Source organism: Triticum urartu, chromosome 3 (assembly GCF_003073215.2).
Source record: "Triticum urartu cultivar G1812 chromosome 3, Tu2.1, whole genome shotgun sequence".
Lineage (NCBI taxonomy): Eukaryota > Viridiplantae > Streptophyta > Magnoliopsida > Poales > Poaceae > Triticum > Triticum urartu.
The window spans coordinates 284,441,125-284,450,579 of record NC_053024.1 but is presented as its reverse complement, the minus strand read 5'-3'; positions in this window follow the sequence as shown (position 1 = coordinate 284,450,579).

The following is a 9,455-nucleotide window of genomic DNA, read 5'->3' as shown; positions in this document are numbered from 1 at the left end:
GTTTGTTAGCTCTCATAAGATATCCGTCTTTTAAGTAATAGCGTTCCCAAGATGTATTCGACAAACACTTGGCATAAGGAGTAGCAAAAGTTGCATCATGCTCATGCAAGTCTTTGATATGCTCAAAACCAATGACATTCAATTCAAGTTGGGTGACAAGAATGCATATACGGGAAAGCGCATCGGCGACAATGTTTTCTTTACCCTTGATGTACTTGATGACATAGGGAAAAGACCCAATATATTCACTCCATTTAGCATGACGCTTGTTCAACTTAGTTTGACCCTTAAGATACTTGAGAGTCTCATGATCGGCATGAATAATAAACTCATGGGGACAAAGGTAATGTTCCCATTCATGTAAAACGCGGACTAAAGCATATAGCTCTTTGTCATAGATGGGGTAATTGAGTTGCGCTCCGGAAAGTTTCTCACTAAAGTAAGCTATGGGGCACTTCTCTTGCGTTAACACACCTCCTATGCCATTACCACTAGCATCGCAATGAATTTCAAAAGCGTTCTCGAAATTTGGTAAAGCAAGAACGGGAGCATGAGTAAGCAAATTCTTAAGCTCATTGAATGCGGTATCTTGGGATGCTCCCCAAACAAAAGGCGCATTCTTCTTTCTCAAAGCATGCAAAGGCGAAGCAATGGTGCTAAAATCCTTCACAAAGCAACGACAGAAACTCGCAAGACCAAGGAAACTACGCACTTGTTGCAAGTTGGTTGGTTGCGTCCAAGTCTTAATAGCATTAATCTTGGACTCATGAACATGAACACCCTTAGAAGAAACAACAAAACCCAGGAAAACGAGCTTATCAACACCAAAAAGGCATTTCTCCATATTAGCATAGAGGCGCTCTTTTCGAAGAGTTTGCAAAACGATGCGGACATGGGTGACATGCTCTTTGATGGATTTGCTAAACACAAGAATGTCATCCAAATAAACCACAACAAATATACCAATGTAATGGCGAAAGACATGATTCATAAGGCGCATAAAAGTGCCCAGAGCTTCCGAAAGACCCATAGGCATGACTAACCACTCATACAAACCAAACTTGGTTTTGAAGGCGGTTTTCCATTCATCACCCTCTTGTATGCGGATTTGATAGTAACCACTCTTAAGATCAATTTTGGAAAATATAGTGGCACCGCTAAGCTCATCAAGCATATCATCTAGGCGTGGAATGGGGTACCTATAGTGAACAGTGATAGCATTGATATGTCTTCAATCGGAGCACATGCGAAAGCTACCGTCACATTTTGGCTCAAACTTTCACGCACATGGCCATGGTCTATGAGATGCTTTACTTGCCTTTGAATTTCTTTGGTTTCTTCGGGGTTGACGCGGTAGGGAGCTTTGTTTGGAAGTGGCGCTCCGGGGATGAGGTCGATGCGGTGCTCAATGCCTCGAAGTGGAGGTAGTCCTGGAGGCAGCTCATCGGGGAAAACATCTTGAAATTCCTGCAATAGAGAAGATAACACCAAAGGTAGATTGTGAGAGGTGTTAGTTTTTTGTGCCTTGTCCTTGCACAATAGGACATAGTGTAGGACACTTGATGGGTTCTCACACACTTCTCTCATCTCACGTTTGGTGGCAAATAGGACTAAGTTTTTCTTGTCGCTCATCGTGGAGGCACTCAATTTGGGCTTGTGGCGCTCACTCTCTTTTTTGTGGCTCACTCTCTCACTATTCTCTCCACGATGGGTGTTTTGCTTGTCAGCGAGCACTTGGCTTGGAGACATGGGACGTAGTACAAACTCTTTCCCTTTCATTTTGAAGCTATAGTGATTGGTACACCCATTGTGAATGACACCTCGGTCAAATTGCCATGGCCGCCCAAGAAGGAGGTGGCAAATGGTCATCGGAAGGACATCACACTCCAAAGTGTCCTCATAGGCGCCGATCTTGAAAGAGACTTGTACTCGATGCTCGACTTGTATGGTGCCAGTGTCACTTAGCCATTGAACCTTGTAGGGGTGAGGGTGCTTCGTCTTGACAAATTGAAGTTTGGAGCATAGTTCTTCAATTGTTAAGTTGTGGCAACTACCTCATCGATGATGACCTTGACGGACCGTCCGTTGATGCTGGCCTTTGTGTGGAAGATATGGCATCTTTGATCTTCGTCTTGTTGATGTTGAAGAGTCAAGACCTTGGAGACAACAAGAGCGGGACTTGAATCTTCATCACAAATGACTTGATCATCTTCGTCTTCATTGTTCACTTGTCGGTGCATGGCCACTTGCTCAAGGGCTTCCATTTCTCCTTCACTCATGGAGTCGTAGGTTCTGTCGTCGTTGAAGATCATGCTGCGCTTGTTTGTGCACTCGACGGACTTGTGGCCTCCGCCTCCGCATGTGAAACATTTGATGGAACTTGTCTTGATGGTCTCATCGGTTGGAGTAGATGATGATGAAGCTTTCGGCTTGAAGTTTCTTGTAGTAGGAGGACGACTTGCGCTTGTTGAAGTCTTCTTGTAACTTGACTTGTCGCCGGTACTTGGTGATGCTCTAGTTGAGGAAGGAGTTGCCGAAGTCGCGGGAGCTTGAAAAGAGCAGCCATAGGTCTTGGACGAGAACTTGGCATACTTGAAATCATCTTGCACTTGACGTTCCGCTTTGGTGGCTTGGTGCACTAGCTCGATGAGGTTTGAGTATGGTTGGATGTCGGTGATCTTCTTGATGGGATGGTTGAGGCCATTCAAGAAGCGTGCCATTGTTTGTTCATCGTCTTCCGTGACATTGGCTCTTATCATTGCAATCTACATCTCCATGTAGTATTCTTCAACGCTCTTGGTTCCTTGCTTTAGTTGTTGGAGTTTCTTGAAGAGGTCGCAGTTGTAGTAGGTAGGAACGAAGCGTGCTCTCATGACATCTTTCATTTGCACCCAAGTAGTGATGGGTGGATGACCTATTGCCTCTCGGCGCTCAATGACTTATTCCCACCAAGTAAGGACATAGTCTTGGAACTCAAGGGATGCCATCTGTAACATCCCCAATTTTCAATTTGGAATGTTATACATTAGATCATCATGCATATCATATTTTATTTTGCATTTGGTTTTGATCCCAGAAAATCCTAAGCAACTAAAGGACCCACGGAGAGAGTTGGGGATTTCGTTATTTACATATTTGAGTTTTCTCAAATTGTGTAAATAGGATCGTTTGATTTTATTTATTTTATCATCAATTATTTCAATTACAAAAATATGAGAGAGGGAATAAAATGACTTTCCCAAAATATAGAAATATTGAGGATTTAATAAAAAAATCAAATAAGATTTATTTCGGAGTTTTTCAGTATTTTTATTTGAATTTAGGAAAAAATGCGCGTTTTTCAAAGTTGTAGTTTGGGCCCAGATAAATGTTCACTTTATCGGGCTTGATTTTAGGAACCCGGCAAAATTTATTTCGCGATTTTTGGAGTCCGTTTAGTATTTCTTTTTATTTTTCTTCCGTGCGCAATTATTTAAAAAAAGCGGAAACCGACTTTGGGCCGTACCCGAGCGGGACACCGCCCGGGGCAGCCTATATATACCCGCGCCCCCAGCCCCGGCCCACAGCCCCGCCCCATGCCCCGCCGCCGCCGACGCCGACTCGCCGGAGCGCGCCTTTCGAGGTTCGTCGCGCCTCGATTTCCGTGCAGTTTTTTTAAAAAAAAAAGAGAGGAAAAAAATTCTTTCTTTTCTTTTCTGTTTGTCGCTCGTCTTTTTCGTCGGATTTTCCGCGGTTATTTTCTGATCGCGATTTCTGATCCGATTTTCGTTTTAGTATAACTTTTCGCTCGTTTATCGGAATCAGGCGATTCAAGCGCCTGGAGTTTCGTCTCGAAACCCTCTTACCGAATAATCAACTTAAACAAGTTTTTGCTACTGTAAAATTTGACCTAGATCCAGATTACTAGAACGAAGTTGTTTTCTTTCGCCGTTTGGTTTCTTTTGCTTCGTTCGATTTGATTCTTTTTGCAAACCAGGGTTCTTAAGTTGAACTTTCTGGTTAGATCTTCTATTTGAGTTTTACATGTGCATTAGATGAGTACTTATTGTATGCTTGTTTGTTTGTCTGCGATAGATTACCCGGAGTGCGCCGCCTGTTACTTCGAATCTCTAGGTTTCGCGGATCATCAGCGCAAGGCAAGTAACACTTCGATCATACCTTTTCTACAACCCAGTTTTATTGCATTAGATCAATCCTCACACATTGCATGATTAGGATCTAATTAAATTGTGGGATGGGAAGTAGATGAGGTAGTACCTATTACCTGTTTATTATGAAACCCTTGGGAGTTACTTCTACGTTTGCTCATTATGCCATGCTATGCTAGTAGACGTGGATTGGGTGAGTGATATCCATGACAGATGTGAGTTTGTTAATGTTAATGGTTTACCTAAGGTGGCAACTTAAATACACATCTGGGTGGATTGAGGCACCTGGTTTCTATCAGGACTTGCCTGTTTTCTTTTGGACCGCCACCCAGGCTCAAAGGGATCATGAGATTATTCATACTAGAAACTTCCGTGTGCAGCCACAAGCCATTATGGGCTCTGGCATAGTTGATTAAGTTGTGCGAACTCTTACAGTGGTAGACTAGCAGATGTAGGGGATGTAGGTGGTACGGTCTACACGATCGTAAGGTGCTAGCGCTTCTGAAAGACTATGTCTCGGTCATCTGTTTCTCAAACACCATGTAGTGCGAGAAATCCAACGGAGGCGATCGAGTCTTGTGGGGAAAAGTGCGCAAACCTCTGCAGAGTGTAATAAACTAATCAAGGTTAGCCGTGTCCCCGGTTATGGACATCTTGAGTATCTAGTACCTGGATTATCATGTGAATCTCAACATGTTACTCTAAAGTTAAGTTTGATGGGTTTGTTTAATGATGATGCTTAATTGGGATTGAGGATGCTGTCAACCATTCTCAATGTTTAACAACCACCATGATAGTAATTAAATTTATTCCTTTGAAGTAGGGAAAATTTGGCTTTACGCAAAACAGTAACCATAGAGCTTTCCACCAGCCAAATATGCATATAGTATAGTTGTTTCATTCCATTACTCTCTATGTGTTACCTTGCCAGCATATTCCATGTGCTGACCCGTTTTCGGGCTGCAACGTTAATGTTGCAGACTTTTCAGACGACGATTAAGGAGTTTTAGGTCGTGGTTCTATACTCAGTGATGCCGTTGGAGTTGATGGACTCACTTATCTTCCTAGCCTTCCGCTGTTATCGTTATTAGATGGCCTTAAGCCATACTTATTGTATTAAGTTCTCTTTTGAGACACTCGATGTAATAAGTGTGTGATTTCTACTCTGCTATAAATCCTCCGAGTACTGTGTGGTGTCAGCATTACTGATCCAGGGATGACACCGGAGCACAGAGATCAGACTGTTTGAGGTCTGGTCGCTACACCATTGCGATCTTCTTCTCTTCTTCATAATTGTGCAAACGGAAGATCTTGTCAACTTTCAATGCCCATGAAAGGTACTCTTCAGGATCGTTGCTTCCGTTGAACTTGGGCATGGTGAACTTGAGCTTGCCGTAGCGTTGCTCATCATTGTATTGGGGTCGTGGATGATGACGCCCAAGTTGTAGATGATTGTTCAACTCGTGGTGCTCTTGACGTGGAAGGTTGTCAACCTCATGTTGCTCTTATCGTGTAGGATGTTCATTGTCTTCATGCTCTCGATGAACTTTATGGTGTTGTCGAGCTTGAGTGGGAGCTTCGCGAGCTCGAGGAGGAACTTGACGATGCACGCGAGCTTGATATCTTTGTTCTTGAATTTCTTCGCGAAGTGCTTCATCTTGTTCACGGGCTTGACGGCTTCGGTCGGCAACGGCTCGACTCAAATCGCGTAGAGCTCGTTGCGCCGCAAGTGCTTGAGCGTCACGGAGTTGTTGTTCTTGACGTTGTGTCTCGGCATCTTGTGCAAGTTGGTGGAGACACGCACGTTCTTCCTCTTCATGTTGGCGTTGTTGTTGCCGTTCTCGTGCTAGCGCAAAGGCCTCCTGAGTTTGACGTTGTCGGCGCTCTTGAGAGTCGGTGTCTCGAAGTGGATTGAGGCTTGTGCGCGCGGCTCGACGAAGAGTGTTCGATGTCGGTGTACTTGAGCCGGAGAGCGTGAAGTCGGAGTGGCGGCTTGAACGGCTCCTTCTTGAAGGGGAAGACGAGCGGTTGAGCAACAAAGCACGAATTTCGTCCATCCTTGCGTCATTCTCTTGCTTGTGATCATCGATCTTGTGGTCGAAGTAGTCCCTTGTACGTTGCTCGGAAAGTCGCAAGTCGGCGGCAAGGTTGTCGATGCGGTCACTCATAGCTTGTTGCTCTTGATGCAAAGCATGTTGTGCACCAAAAGGTGACTCTTGGTGACGAAGGAGTTCATGTCGTCGTCTTGCTCCATGAAGAGTGGGTTGGTAGAAGTACTTGGCCTATCCATCATGAGCAAGTGGTGGTGAGTAGGACAAATGAGAGAACAAAACCAAAGTTACCTTTTCCGAAGATTGTGGATGTAACAAGTATGATCTCAAGATGCTATAATAGGGGAATTGGTACCAGGAATTGCTTCTCACACCTACAAGTAAAAGGCTTATGGAGGAGCTCGGTTAGGATGGTGGCAAAAATTTCAAGGAAATGTTAGTCAGGATATCGATAAGGTTGAGAAGATTCACAAAAATGCAAGTAAAAACAAATAGATCAAACCCAAAGATATCACTAGTAATACACACACGGAAGATAGATGGGATTCGCACAACCAAGGGGTGAGCTCAAAATGTGCAACCACGGAAAATGCTCTTGTTGTGCGAATACTAGAGAGACACTAGCTCGATTGCTCAAATGGGCTAGATACGCATGTGCACCAACCTATAAGAGAAACGTGCCGTCTTCAATCCCAACTATGCTACATATGAGGTGTCAAAGATGATATGCAAATGACTCGATGCTATTGCTTACAAGCTCCGTGTTCCTCCTCTTTTGCTTAAAAGCTTTTCTTGTTTTTTTGAAGCTAGAGCCAAGTATGATATGAGACAAGTATGTAAGATATGCACGGGAGAGACTTATGGCACTAAGATGTTAACACGATGACTATGGTGCACAATAGCGTGGCCCGACAATTCTCAACTTGCTAGTCTCGATGGGTAAGTGACGTGAAATGGCTCGGGTTATCAATGGAAAAGCAAGGGATAGATGTCGTCGAGGTTACCGTCCGATCGTACTGTAAAAATGAAGTTGGTGAAGCCGGTGTGGTGTCTGAGTTGATGAACGACTGGCGGCGATGATGATGTCCAAATGCTCCTAAGTAGCCTAAACACCTCAGGACACAAGAGAAACCGCGGTCCGAAACTCAAACAACCACGAGAAATGGTGCGGATGAACACGAGTGTTGGTATGGATGCAAAATGGTGCAAAATAAAGATAGCCGAAAGTTTCTGGAAGGTCCGTGTGCAGGGGGGTAAGTGAGTCCCGTGTGCACGGGGTCTCGAGGGCCCGTGTGCACGGGGTGTGCTGGGAGCGGATGAACAACTCCAGATCCGTGGGGATTTTCCAAGATAAGGACAATTTTGAGGATTTGGAAGGTGGGGAAGATGGAAGGTGTGTAGATCCACTTGCCAAACTCCAAATTCGTGGATCAAAACAACCAAATCTCACAAGATCCAACAAATTGCAAGAAAAAAAATTTGGGGCTATTTTTGTGGGGATTTCCGAATTTGGACGAAAAACAAAAAAATCAAGCTAGCAAATGGGGTGATGGGACTCCAAGATGTGAATCAACCTTTCTCTTGATACCAAAATGATATAGGATGAAATCCTAGAGGGGGATCTTTTCACACTTAGAGGGGGAAAAGGGCAAACTCACAAGAACACAAAGAGGAAATCACTCAAACAATTTCCCAATCACACATCCACTAGAATAGCAAGAAAAGATCCACAAGTCACAAGCACAATCAAAGGAAAGATACAATGGCAAAGTTCTTCCCACTCCTAGGAGATGAGGTCTTGAAGATAGTCTTCTCCTAGAGGAGGTCTTGAAGATAGTCTTCTCCTAGAGGAGGCCTTGAAATCCACTAGGATTCTTCCCAAAAGGGGCCTTGATTCCACAAGTGGGAAGGTAGAAGGAGCAAAGCTCACAAATATCTCATCTCATACTTTGCTAACCCTAATCATAGCCCTAGGTACGGTTTATATAGTCTTGGGGTCGAAAGAGATGAAGAGGGGCTCGGTTTGGCGATCTCAGCCGTCCATCCTGGGAGGCCCGTGCGCATGGGGTAAGTTGAGCCCGTGTGCACGGGGGTCCTGTGGGCACGGTACAGGCCCGTGCGCACGGGGTGCTCCAGCGCCAACTTCCTAGATAGCCCGTGGGCACGGGGTCTTGGGGGCCCGTGTGCAGGGGGTCCCCTGTGACTTCCAGTTTTGCTGGTGTTGCACTCGGTCTTGGTCCGCGTGGCCTTGAGGTGGTTCCTCTTCTCGTTGGGGGTGCTCCTGAGCCTCTTGGTGGTGTTCCTCTTCGTACCTAATGAGACATAGCATATCTAGGTGAGGTAGCAACAATGTTCCATTCGTATCCATATGCAAGCTAAGTAGGAAAGAGTTCACCTCGGTTTCCAAAGCACGTGTTCTCGCTCTTGTCATAGGTCCACGTGGGGCTTGATGTGTCGGTGTAGAGTGCATGGGGATGATGGAAGGATGCTCGGCATCAGAAGTGGTGATGGTGTATAGGTGGTGGGAGTGCGTATGCAGAAGTGGGGCGGTGGTGGTGACTAAAACTGAAAAAATTCAGTTTCATCAGGGTACCTCGGACGTCCGGGCTGGGCCGGTCGTCCGGTCATCGGATCTCCAGTGCCTGGGTACTTTTCGGGCATGGGATGAACTGCATGTGGTTGGTGTGGATGAAGTGAAATTCGTCGAATCTGGGCAATTTCGTAGATGGAAAGAGTGGGGAGAGGGGGGAATAGCTAGACCCACTCAAGGTAAAGCAAATCCACGGATCAAATCCAACAAAATTTCAACACACCAACAAATCACAAAAAAAATTGGGGCTATTTTTTTGGGGAATTTTCGAATTAGGGACAAAAACAACAAAAACAAGGCTAGAAACACAACGGGGAGGCTCCGAAATCGTGATCAACGTGGCTCCAGATGCCAAGATGATGTAGGGTGGAACCCTAATCGCCCAATCTTTCACGAAAGGAGCGGATCCCGCGATGAACATGAAGAACACGAGGGGAAACATGAGGGGAAACACGAGAGAATCACTAAACCAACAAGAAATAGTCACACATATGCTAGATCCTCGAGTACATAAGAGATCACATGATCCATGGACAACTAATGATGATACAAAGGTAGCCGGTCTTATCCGCGAGGAGGTCTTGATGTTCTTCTCCGCAAGGAGGTCTTGAATCCGAAGGGATCTTCTCCGAAGAGGGGCCACAGTCTCTCTCTAGAGTAGATCCG